The sequence below is a fragment of the Alosa alosa genome, chromosome 14 (assembly GCF_017589495.1).
Source record: "Alosa alosa isolate M-15738 ecotype Scorff River chromosome 14, AALO_Geno_1.1, whole genome shotgun sequence".
Lineage (NCBI taxonomy): Eukaryota > Metazoa > Chordata > Actinopteri > Clupeiformes > Clupeidae > Alosa > Alosa alosa.
In genome coordinates this window covers 33717699-33731409 of record NC_063202.1, presented here as the reverse complement: position 1 = coordinate 33731409, position 13711 = coordinate 33717699, and the positions used below count along the sequence as shown (strand labels likewise).

The following is a 13711-nucleotide window of genomic DNA, read 5'->3' as shown; positions in this document are numbered from 1 at the left end:
TTTGGGACCACTGTTGTTTACATTGTATATCAATGACATCTGTGCTTCAATAGAAAATTGTAAAGCGCATTTCTATGCAGATGACACAATCCTTTATGCCTATGCACAATCTGTAGAGCAAGCCGTGTCATATCTTCAATGTGCATTTGATTGTGTGCAGAAATCCTTGAAAGATCTTAAACTGGTTCTAAATGAAGCAAAAACAAAATATATCTTTACTAGACAGAGAAAGTGTGACCTTGATGCCTATAACATTTGTTCCCTAAATGGGGCACAAATTGAGCAAGTTTCTCAATACAAATATCTGGGCATTTGGCTAGATAACAAACTAACATTTAGAACACATGTGCTTGATCTCACAAAAAAGGTAAAAATTAAATTAGGTGCACTTTACAGGATTAGGTCTTGCTTCTCTTTAGAAAACAGAATGACCATTATTCAAGCAACTATAATGTCAGTCCTAGACTATGGTGACATTGTGTATATGCATGCAGCCCCTTCCACTCTGAAATCACTTGATGCAGTTTATCACAGTTCACTACGTTTTATAACTGGAGATGGGTTTAAAACTCATCACTGTAAATTATACCAAAATGTAGGATGGTCTTCCCTCTACGATAGGAGGGAAAGGCACTGCCTCCTTTTTGTTTATAAGGCATTACTGGGAAAGTTACCTTTATACCTAACTTCTCTTCTGAACATAAAATCAATCTGCCACAATACACGCTCACAGGGTTTTACATCTCTTCAAACTCCTCAAATTAAATCTGAATTTGGTAAATTAGCTTTTACATTTTTTGCATCAAATCAATGGAACAAATTGCAAGAGTTATTGAAATTAGATTTTAGATTAGATAGGTTTGTGTCACTAGACCAATTCAAGGGTATGATTGATGATATGGCTGTTGCACAATGTTCTTGCTTTGACTGATATTTTAGACCTTTTATATCATTATTATTATTTATACATTCCCCTTCTTTTCTTTCTATTTATCATTATTATTATTTTTATTTGATGTCATTGTTTTGTCATTTGTCAACATGTCATTGATGTAATTTATTTGATGTCATTTGATTATTGTTGTTGTTTTGTAACTCAGGGCATTGCTGTAAAAGAACTCAGTCAATTTCTCCCTGAATAAAAAAAAAAACGGAAAAAACGGTCTAAGAGCCATAAAGACATAGATGTCAAACAATTTCCTGGTTTTGAACTCAGATAAAACAGAAGTCATGGTTTTAGGCCCTAAAAAGATGAGGGATGTCCTATCCTCATCACAGGCTACTCTACATAGAGTGATCTTCCACTGACCTTATCCACAAGTGTTAAAAACCTAGGAGTTATAATTGACCATGACCTATCACTAAATAATCACATAAAACAGATCACCAAAACTTCATTTTACCATTTAAGGAACATTTCAAAGATAAGGAAGTCCTTATCCAGACGCAGATAAATTAATCCATGCTTTTGTCACCTCAAGGATAGACTATTGCAATGCTCTACATGCGGGCTGCAATAATACCTGTCTAAAGAGCTTACAGCTTATACAAAATGCAGCTGCTCACACACTCACTAGGACTAAAAAAATGAACATATTTCCCCTGTCCTAGCATCTCTACATTGGTTGCCTGTTAAAAGTCGCATTGACTTAAAATATTACTTCTAACATACAAAGCCATAAATGGCCGGGCACCAGAATATATTAAAGATTTCCTAGTCCCATATAGCCCACCCAGACCGCTACGATCACAGAATACTGGCTTTCTTGTAATCCCAAGAATCTCAAAAACTACTGCTACCGCGCACCCCTCCTTTGGAATAATCTCCCTCCCTCAATTTGATTGGCAGACACCCTCCCTATTTTCAAAGGGATATTCCACCATTTGGGGAATTACACTCATTTTCCACCTCCCCTTGAGTTAAACAATTGATCTTTACCGTTCTCCAGTTCATCCAGCTGTTCTCCGAGTCTGGCGATACCAGTTTTAGCTCCAGCCTAGCATAGATCATTGAATCTGACTAGACCATTAGCTTCTTGCCTGCTAGCATCACGTTTAAAGGTGACTAAGATTTCCAGAAATTTTCCTATTTAAACTTGTCTCCTCTCAAGTTATTGAGACACACACAAATACACACACACACACACAGATATACACTCACACACACAGATATACACACTCAGACATACACACACACACACACACACACACACATATATATATATATATATATATATATATATATATATATATATATATATGTGTGTGTGTGTGTGTGTGTGTGTATCTGCAGGTGGGTGTATGAGAGCAGCACGCAAAGTGCATGTCGCGTGCAATTTGAAGTCCCCTTGAGTGTGTATGTCTGTGTGTGTGTATGTGTGTGTGTGTGTGTGTGAGTGTGTATATCTGTGTGTGTGAGTGTATATCTGTGTGTGTGTGTGTGTGTATCTGTGTGTGTGTGAGTGTGTATCTGTGTGTGTAAGTGTGTATATCGGTATATGTGTGTGAGTTCAGAAAGCTGCACTGCTTGTGAAAGAAGGGGATAGGGGAGGGGAGCTTGCAGCCAAGTGTCGGAAAAATGCATGCAACACAGAACCCGCTTCTCGCATCAGTCACTGACAGTAGGCTACAATAGGCCTACAGCATATGCATCGGGAAAAACACTTCGAGGATAAGCACAGCAGCAGTTTGTGACGTTGTTTAGTGTAACCTCATATATGAAAACTAGTATTGCCGTGGCAATACTGGTGACGGCGGCCACGAGACAGTAGAATGTAGGCCTAGAATGTTCATTATTTAAATAAACACATTTTCTCTGACTTCGCCTTTCTATGAGAATATTATGGAGATAGGGTAGAAAACTGGATTTAACGAAACAAATGTAACTAAGTAAACTGATTGTTCAGCCTACTCTACAATAGGCTATGTTGTCCCTCTCAGGCTGTACAGTAGGCCTATTGAAAGTAGGCCTAGGCTAATGAGCTTAATAGACACATTAACGCTTCCAGAATGACTTTCACACATGATGAATGATTTACAGTAGGCCTAGACACATTAGCGCTCCACGTGTAGATACTGTGCAGAATACAATGTCTGAATGGTACTCAATGAGTACAGTTTTACTGTACATGTTTTCAGCCTTTATTGGTTAAAGACCATTTTCATTACGAAAATATTACGAAACTTCAAAAACTCAGTGTTTAAAACTCGGTGTCATTCAGACTCAACCCTCTTGTTGCTTGCTTGGTTCTTTGATGTCTTTTTCGTTATCATTTGAACGTCGGCAAGCAGGCATGTTTTGCGGTTGCAATTGAAGTGAAATTTCTACTGTACAATATCCCAACCTATCCCACTCTGATATTTAGAGTTGTTCCGTTAAGATAAAATTCTTATTTAAATTTTGGGTTCGGCAAAGGATGTTTTTTGCCCTTTTTATTCATGCCCATTACAATTATGCTTATCCGCCCTGGCAAAATTTGTGCATTATGAATCGATCAGGAATCTAACCCTGCTTGCCATCGTCGCAGTCCCCTGCTCTACCATTAGTCTATCAATTGTATGTGAACGAAGGTGACAAATAGTGTATAAAACATATATATACACTCACGTTATTGTATTGTGTTTGGTAATGGCTCAACTGTCTCTGAAAAGGCATTTTTGGCATTCTGAAATGAAAAGGCTTTTTTTGTTGTAAAAAACGTTTTTTTATTTGGATTTCGATTCAAATCAACGAGTTGGCTGAAAAAGGCGGTAAGTGTTATTGTGTAGTCTAGGCCTACAACAGAATAATAGGTTGCTGTACAGTAGCCTACTGTACCTCTACGTAAGGTCAGCACCCTTGCTTAACTAACCCATGACTTGTGCCTTATCTCTAATACAGGCAGCTGTTACAAAGCTGATTCTGGGCGATCATGAGGACAGGGTGCCACAACTGGAAAGCCGTCTGGCCGACAGAACAGCGCAGCTTGCAGCAGAGAAAGCTCGAGTAGCCGAGATTGATTGGTTGAAAGCGGAGGTCAACAACCTCAAACGAGAGCTTCAACAACTCCGAGAGACCAGCCACTTGGAGAGCCACAGAGACATTTTACAGGAGATGAGAGCTGGAATCGGAGGACTTCTTGCAGATGTCTCCATTGGCCCACTCCGTCACACTCAACGACAGCATCCAAGTTCCTAGTCAACACGCAGACGTGACCTTGCGTGAGACCACATAAGATTCACCAACAGAGCTACGGCCAAGGGGGCAGATACTTGGACTTGGTAGAAAACTGGATTTAACTAAACAAATGTAACTAAGTAAACTGATTGACACTACAGTAGGCTATGTTGTCCCTCTCAGGCTGTACAGTAGGCTAATTATGACCGCAGCGAAGCGGCGGTCATATAGGTTTAGTCAGTTTTGTTTTTTTTTTTTTTTTTTTTTTTTTTTTCATGCCCAAATTTCCGTCCAATGATTCCCGGGACACTGAAAGACCGGGTACCGCGAAACTTGGTGGGCATGTAACCCCACATGGATAGCATGGAACCATCGTTTTTCGTTTTGATCTGTAGCCCCCCCGCTGGACTGCACCCCCCGAAAGGAGGGTAGGGCAGACACAGTTTTCTGTGAATATCTCGAAAACCGTAGGGTTTAGGAGGACCATTTTTTTTTTGTATGTTGATCTCAAGGGGCCATGTCAACCTATTCCATAACCACTCATTTCATGTATAGCCACCTAGTTAAAAACAAAAAAGTAAAAATGAGGTGTTGTAATTGAAGGTATCTGTGACCTAACATAGTCAAAACTGCACGAAATTGGAAGTGTAGGATCATTATGACACCCTCTGTATGCACGCCAAGTTTTGTGGAATTCGTTCATGGGGGGCCACACAATAAATTAATTTATGTTACTATACACCAACTGGCTGTAGGTGGCTGGAGACAGTTTTCTGTGAATATCTCGAGAACCGTGGGGCCTAGGAGGTCCACCTTTTTATGTATGTTGGTCTTAAGGGGCATGTCAACCCATCCCATTACCACTTATTTCATGTATAGCGCCACCTAGTTAAAAATTAAAAGCAAAAATTAGGTGTTTTCATCACAATATCTCTGGCTGACAAGGTCAAAACTGCACGAAATTAAAAGTGTAGGATCATTATGACACCCTCGAATGCATGCCAAGTTTTGTGTACTTTCGTTCATGGGGGCCTTACAATAAAATAATTTATGTGTACATTTAGTGGCGTGACACCAACAAGGATTCCCGGGACACTGAAAGACCGGGTACACAAAACTTGGTGGGCATGTACCCCCATGGATAGCATGGAACCGTCATTCTTCGTTTTGATCTGTAGCCCCCACTGGACTGGACCCCCGAAAGGAGGGTGGGGCGAACACAGTTCTCTGTGAATATCTTGAGAACTGTAGGGCCTAGGATGACCAATTTTTTCGTATGTTTTGCCTCCAGGGTCATGTTAACCCATTCCATGTGCACACATGTGCATAAACAGATACACACGCACACACATACATTTACAGTAATCATGCGGTATGACACATACTCACACAGTAGACATATGTGCGCATGCATGCACATGCACAAACACACATACGAGGCAAACACACAAGCAGCACATACACACACACACACACACCCACACACATAAACATAAATTTGTACACGCACACATGCACACAATTCAAGAATTTTTCCCGTCATCTACTCCCCTGAATTTTTGGTCATTGATACCGGGACACGAACCACCGGGGTACATGAAATTTGGTGGGTATGTAGCCCCACTAGACTTTTATGGAAAAATTTCATTTCGTCCCCGGGGTTCGTCGTTCGTCGATGTTCACATGAAGTGTAATTCCCATTTCTTCTTGAAGCCGAAATAAATCTGAAGATGTTTATCGGACATGCTTGGTTTTTACTGCAGGTATGTTAATCTTGTAATATCAATAAGGACCTAGGTAATGTTACCGTTAGCGTTGGTTCAGTGATGGAGGCATTTGATTTATTGCATTTGTAGAAAACTATAAATGCGGTTATACCAAGCAAATGTATAGCAGCACTGTTTGTATCTTTCGACTGTCATTTATTGCACGTGCTACAAAATCATTCTGTGCAATGGAAGATTTACCAACGTTACACCCGGTCTGATACAGTTTTGCCTATACATCGCGTGAGACTGAGACGCCTGTTTATTTTGTTTTAAGTGCGTGCAGGGTGTGAGAGGGGAATCGATGTGCTTTGATTACAGCTTGGTAGTTGTAGTCTGTGAAATTAAAAAGCACGTGTGTGTGAAGTATCCAAACAATGACACCTTCATTTCATTATGGCTGCTTTAGCAAAACACCTTAAGCTACTGTGTAGTGGGTCCCATTTAGAAGTGGCTACTTCATTCGCTTTCCTTGACTCATGGAGCTGCGTGAATGTTATTACAACTTTTCGCCCGCGATATGACAGTTTAAGTCCGCTTGATACTGTAAGGCGTAAGCCATTGGTTTCCAAAGGAGATTTTATTTGTGTCGCCAGCATAGCCTATTGACCATTTATGTTGTAAATAGGCCTACCTTATAATCTTACCTGTAGCTTAGGGAAGCTAACAGCTTTCTATTAGGATCTAGTTTGTTAGTTACCGTTTTGTCATAACTCCCTGATGCATTTTTTTCATTTAGAATAGCCAGAGCGTATATCTCAATCGGACAATTAAACAATATCGGTGCCTATGGACTAGGCTGGGTGAACCCAGCCAGATCTGCCCGCTATTTATTTTTTGATTTCTTAAAAGATTGAGCTTGGTCTGATGAAAGCCAGACTAGCCATGGACCTCAGTTAAACAATGCAAGGGAACATGAATCAGCCTATATTTGCACTAACAATAACGGACAAAAGCTCTTCAACTTTGGCCCGTTAAAATGTGTATGAACAGTCTCTAGCGACGATTTCATCAAGGCCCATTTGGACATGTCAGTTATTTGCACCACTGGTTAGATGTAAAACAGCATTTCGTTTCAGACTAGGCTACTGTTACTTAATTTGTGCATTAACAATAGCGTTTCAGACTACTGTTACTTAATTTGTGCATTGACAATAAAGTATTACATGAACTAAAGATGACTAAAATCTTATGTAGAAGAAGAAACATTCACAAAAATCCATCCATCCAAAATGACCTTTGTTTTTGATAGCTGTTGAAAACGGCAGAGATGTTTTGTTTAAAAATACATAAAAATAAATAAATAAATAAATAAATAAATAAATAACATTATGCTGATACCTTTTGCTTTTCCCAAATACAATGTAGCCTACAGGTGTAAGTGACCTTTCATCAATCCAGTTGCAATGGATGAACTGTGATGAACTGCCCTACTTGTGATTGTTTTAAAGGTTTTATAACAATGCTACATCTTCTTTGGCTATTCTACAATCTATTCACCTTTCAGCACCAGTAGGCTACTTTCTGTGCAGCCCTTTTTTACACTCAGGCATGCCAAACAAGCATACACAAAAGTTTCAAGAGTGGGGATGGAGTAAAATATGGAGACAAATTGAAGTGTGATTTATTTTCGCGGAACGGATGTACAGGACTGAGCGGCGGTCATATTTTGTACCGCTATGCGGTACATCTAGTTATAAGTAGGCTAATGAGCTCAATAGACACATTAGCGCTTCCATAATGACTTTCACAACTGATTGTTTAGCCTAGGCCTACTCTACAGTAGCCTAGGCTATAGGTTATGTTCCCCCTCTCAGGCTGTACAGTAGGCCTATTGAAAGTAGACTAATGAGCTTAGACACATTAGTGCTTCCAGCCTAATGACTTTCACACATGATTTGAATGATTTACAGTAGACACATTAGCGGTCCACGTGTAGAGACTGTGCAGAATAGGCTACAATGTGTGAATGGTGTTTAATGATTTGCCAATATAATAGTCTTCTACAGGGTTGCATGTAGCTACATGCTTTCAGCCTTAATTGGTTAAATGACTATTTTTATTATGAAAATATTTCTAAAACATCAAAAACTCGTGTCGTTCAGACTCAACCCTCTTGTTGCTTGCAGTTTGTTAAATAAAGCGCTGCAGATTACATTATTTATTTCTGATTAATTGCGCCTTTCAATGTCTTTTGCAACATGCTTGTTAGGCTGGGCTACTGTCAATGTACTTGTACAGGTAAATGTTCAACAATTGCTGGTGTACAGGCTATAATCAATTAGCTAAATCATTTGTCCAGCTGTTTAAACATTTTTTTCGTGCTACATTCAAACACTCAAAGGTGCTTTGATATCTTCTTCGCTTGAAAGCGAAATGCAAGCAGCATGCTTGGTTGAATGAATGAGGATTCTTTTATCTCGTTTGCATTATTTTGAATGTTCGCGTCTCAACAGCCGCGTCTAAGCGTTCTAAATATCCCCCCTCGCAATCCAGGCATGCTGGTTGGTTGTGTTTTATTTTTCCAATGAGGATATTGGTTTTATCTTTCCAACAAAAGGTTACAGGAGCACACAGCTTAAAGTGTCACATTTATTTTTGCATTAAATTTGTTCACCAGAATGTTCACATACTCATAAACAAAATCAGAATCATCAAACAGCACATCAATGACAGATCTACTTTTGTCCTTTTGAGTTTTTTGGCCCATTTAGTACTCCGTTCTAACAAAACAATACCATAGTTAGGTGAGTTCATCGGCGAGTAAATATAACAAAACATAGTCAGGCGTCACTTTTTGAGTTCAGTTTTGGAAACAAGGAATCATTGTTCTTTCAAAAGGATGGTTGAGAAATATATCCGGGAAACGTGGGCGGTAGTCGGTGTTGGTGAAAGCAGAAACAGTTCCTCTGGCAAACGCATCGAGTGCTCTCTTAAAGGAATGTCTGCACCATTTTTGTGGACAACAATTGCATCTACATTTTCATATTAGAATGTTTTAAAAGCGTCAAGTGTAAGCAAACTACTCTCTCTCTCGGGCTCTCTCATTGCCTGCGTCCAACTATCTTTTAACTCTGCCGTGGCACTCAATTTATGTTCCCATGCCCCGCACGGTGAAAGTCTCAACAATTGCATCTACATTTTCATATTAGAATTTTTGTCATCGTTAAACACTATCAAATCTTCCCATAAGTAACTATCAAATCTATAAGTGACAAATAGGGTATAAGATATATAAACTCATGCTATTGTTTGGTAATGGCTCAACTGTCTCTGATTGTTCTACTGACTTGGACTGACTTGGAAACTGCGTCATGGAAGCAGTTAGTCAAGTCGCATCAAAAATAGTAGTGGCAGAACTCCCAAGTGACACCTTGTGGTTGTTTGTGTCAACTGCAGTTTGTGCCATTTCTGCCGAGAAAATGGGGTGAGTGATTCATGCAGGAACCCGTCCAAACTTAACTGATACCCACTGTACTTCTCTGCGTTCACCTGCGCATTAGCCTACTCTCGTTTGAATTACTCACGAACCCGTGCTCGCATTGATATGGCAAGCATCAGATGAAAGAGACACAGGGCTATCTATCCATTGGTACCATGTATATCGATCTTTCTGGGTTATAAAAAAAGACGAAGTGACTGCAAAATAATGTCATGTACAAAAAGCAAATTCCTACATTGCATCACAATTTGTTGGACAAAGAAACACTTTTTTGCCTTTACTTTGTTCATGGCAATGCAGTAAAAAGTTGTCCAATATGGTCAATCTATAATCTCAATGTTTCATGTGACGCGCCAAAGCTACATTCATGCATTGTTTTGCTACGGTCGAAAATGTTTCTGTGTAATTTGTCAGCTGTGATCAAATGCGTTCAATAACTTCCAACTGTCATAAATATAACATGCTTATGATTAATGTTTGCATGGTGTATCTAATCTAGGCCTCTCTTATGTTCAATCAAATGAGCTTTGCCCACCCGTTTTTTTCTGTGCCCACCCTTTTGAACATTTCTGGCTACGCCACTGATGCCAACAATGCAAAATAGTTTCCTTGCGATTGGAAACTCCTGTAGCCGCATAGGATTTCAAAACATCGCGACGTGAAATGCCACAAAAAGCAGTTTGTGAATAGAACTTAGTGAGTTAGGAGTCCTCTCGACTTCTTTTAAGCTGTCCCATACTTAGGTGCTACTTTTAGGTCTAAAATGCTTCGTGAATTACTTTTAGTGAAAAAAAAAAGTCCTAAAGTTAGGAGTGACACGCCCATTATTTTTAGGAGTTGCTCCTAAATTCATCAGGTACTTTTAGCTTTTTTTTTTCTTTGTGAATACGGCCTCAGAGGTGGAAAGGTGCTATTTGTTGGGGACAGGGCCAGATTAACAATTCATAGACCCCTGGGCACAAATGTCTGATGGGCCCCCCTGCCCCCCAGCTAACATGAATCGGGTGGTCAGTTAATAGGCCTATAAAGTGAAGATTTTCCTTGCCATCTAAGGCACGAGCGCATCTGTGAGGCCAAGCCTCAACAAGTAGCCCGTTTGTTGAATGAAAATTACATGAATTACATTACATGAATTAAATGAAAATTACATTTAATTAAACTGCGAAAGCAAGAGAAAGCATGCTCTGGGAACAGAGCACAGTTGCCTGTCTAGTATAACCATGGGTATGTCTACAAGGAAAATGTGCGCTAGTTAGTGCACTTCGGGGGTGGCCGCACCCCCACTTCCAACGTCACTGGCTGCCTGATGGGTGAAGAGAACAAGAAATGGAGAAACATCAACGCAATGCCTTGGTAGGCCTAATGTTATTAGATTGGATTTTGTAGTTAGGCTACTGCAAATGTAACACCCTCGTTTCTATGAAACTGGAAACAATTGAACCAGGAGACTTTGGGTGTGTTCGAAACGGGTGACAGCTGCCTACTGCCTCCCTCCCTACATAGAGAGCTGTCTCACTAGACATGACTTTAAATGCATCTTTTAAAAATGAGCGTAGCACTCTAGAATCTTTGGTTAACACTACGATATGACGTTAGCAAAGGCCTGACGTTAAACTAAATTAGCTTACGTAAGCTAGCAGGCTAACGGTATAAATTAGTTTTACGGCCGGCAGATATAACAGACCAGACGCTATTAATGGTTACAACAATGGCATAATCAGATAGTAAATTGTTTATTTCTAATCTGTAATCTACAAATCTAAGCAAAATAAGGTCACACAAATTTTAAACAGATTCAGCAGCCATTACCGATGTCATCCGCCATGTTTGTTTACCTTTCACAGCTGTTTCAGACGTTGCCGCAAGGGATTATGGGTAGGAGGGAGCATGAAGTGTGCATCGATGCTGACTTCAAAAATGACCGTTATTTGGGAATTCTAAAATATCTTAAAAGGCAGCAGAATTAGTTTTTTCGGTTTCGAAACGCACTTGCTGCCTTGCTCCCCAGTTAGATATCTTAAAAGGCAGCAACTTTACCCATTTCGAACACACCCTTTGTCACAAGACAAAACAGATGTCTTAAAGCCCATTAGATTAACATGAACCTACTGTGGTTTAGATTTGTATGGCAGAAGCCTAAGACAAATATTTGGTTAGACTAGGCTAGCTAACTTTAAACTGACACAACGTAACATAATGTTCATCTGGATATCAACATGAAATCCAAAACTTCTCACCCCTGTTACCCATTGGCCTTCTTGTCTTTTCTCTGATTGTCTAACACTCTGTAAAGCGCCATGAGACATATGTAATGTTTTGGCGCTCTATAAATAAAATAAAATTGAAATTGAAAATTAAATTTGTTGATGGGGATGGAGTTTGTTAAATATTTTAGAAAGGAAACTGATAAGTCATACAAGTGTATACCTACTATTCCTTCAAAACTACTAGATACTAACAATGTAGAGCAAGAACAACCCTGTGGTGACACTGTTATAGTGAGTAATCTAAGAAGACACATTTCGCGGAAACATAAGAGTGTGCTATGGCAAAGAAAAATGTGATCAATTTGAATATGCTTCATATCAAGTAATCAAGTGCTTCATGTAAGTAATTAACTGGTACACTTAATAGGTTTATTCCACTGTATCAAAAAGTAACAAGGTTGTAGCAGCACAGCTGTTACATGTACACTATAGACAATGAGGCTTTGACTGGAGCTAAGAATGGTTTGTATATCAAATCTATCATGACCAGATTTACCCCATCCAGTGGGTATCAGATCAGCTCTTTGCCTCTGATGAAAATTTAGGCAAATTGGCAAAGTTTTGTAAAAGCACTCAGTATTACAATGTAACAACTATATGTAGGTACCCACAAATACATAATGCAAACAATTATAGTACCTGATAGTACATGTTGTTACACAGGTTGTACCACTGTACCTAATTAGGTAGGTACAATGTAACAGCGACACATTAAAATAAAGTGTTACCCATTATTCAATTAAATCACCTCAGACACACACTAACTTCAATAAAGTGTATACAGTAGCCTACATGTTTTGCAGTGCTTGCTTTTTGTTAGATTGATGGCTTTGAAACGTAGCCTAGCCTAAATGCCAAGATCAAGGAATGACATGCCGGTGCATTAACGATAGGCTAATCTTGATAGCCTAGCCTAACTCAAAAGCCTAAACTCAACAACATATTCAGTAACAAGTGGTGCATTAGAGCATGGCTTGTAGGCTAGGATATCTTAATTCACATCACAGCCCGTAATACAAGGCTACATGTCAACTGGAAAAAATGTTTCTCATATATGCTAGCTCTTGCTTGCAAATGATAGTCATTGACTGAAAACTATGCGAGTTTGTTGGAGCCGCAACGACACACCTTCCACACACACACCAGCAGCAGGAATGTAGTAATTTAGAGCCTACCTTTTGTTGAACCCTGGTTAAAATCCATACCAAACAACCGGCCGAAAGAAAAAATCCATTAAATCTGCCACGAAGTTTTAAAACTTGCTGCCGGCTAGTCAAAACTCCCAAGTTGTTACAGGCTGTCGATTCTAGTATCAATGCAATCCTAAAGTTTAGTGTAGCTGCGGGTTAGTGGGGAAATTAAAGCTAGTTGCAAAGCAGGCAGCTTTAAATTGCAGTAATATAAAATGACAAAATAAAGGCAACCAAGCACATCCTAATCTACCTAATTTGTGTGGGAGAACTTTGTTTTATCATCTGCATTTGGTTAAGTTTCCATTCTATCCAGGAAAATGTATAGGCCTACAGTGTTTAATCATAATTTTTGAAAAGACCTACACACATCATCAAAATGTATTCCTGATTTCATGATAATAATGCAAATACTGTAAGTAAAATCCCAAGAAAAATGAATTCCTATGTTTTCACTGAAACTTTTCAGCAGACATTAAGATGCTACAATGGGATGATTCTGAAATATTTTTGCTGTTCTAGGCTGGTTATCGAAATAAACAAGCCAATGAGTCTAAATTAGTGCCTCATATCCAAACAGAAAAATATGCTTTATATATATTAAAACATCAAAACACTCTCATTCATCATTTTCATATGATGTTGATAAATGTGAAGCCATTTTATCATAGTGAGTCCAATAGGGTTAATATTGCTTCAATTTTAAGTGAAAGTTATCATTGTTATCATAACACTGTGCTATAAAATAGAAGTTAAGGTATTTTGCCTTAGTATGACAGATTGTCATTTTGTGGGCAATACTAAGGCAGAATACAGTAACTTCCAAAAAAGGGTCAAAGGTCAAATTTGAGTTCAATTTTTTTGTAGATAGATTAATACAGGTATACACT

General features: G+C 39.0%; 1 protein-coding gene across 2 annotated transcripts in view; it reads right to left on the bottom strand.

Moving 5' to 3' along the window:
* Positions 1 to 13711, bottom strand: part of LOC125307118 (two pore channel protein 2-like) — a 278758-nt gene that overhangs the window by 37677 nt on the left and 227370 nt on the right. The gene's annotated exons all lie outside the window — the stretch shown is intronic.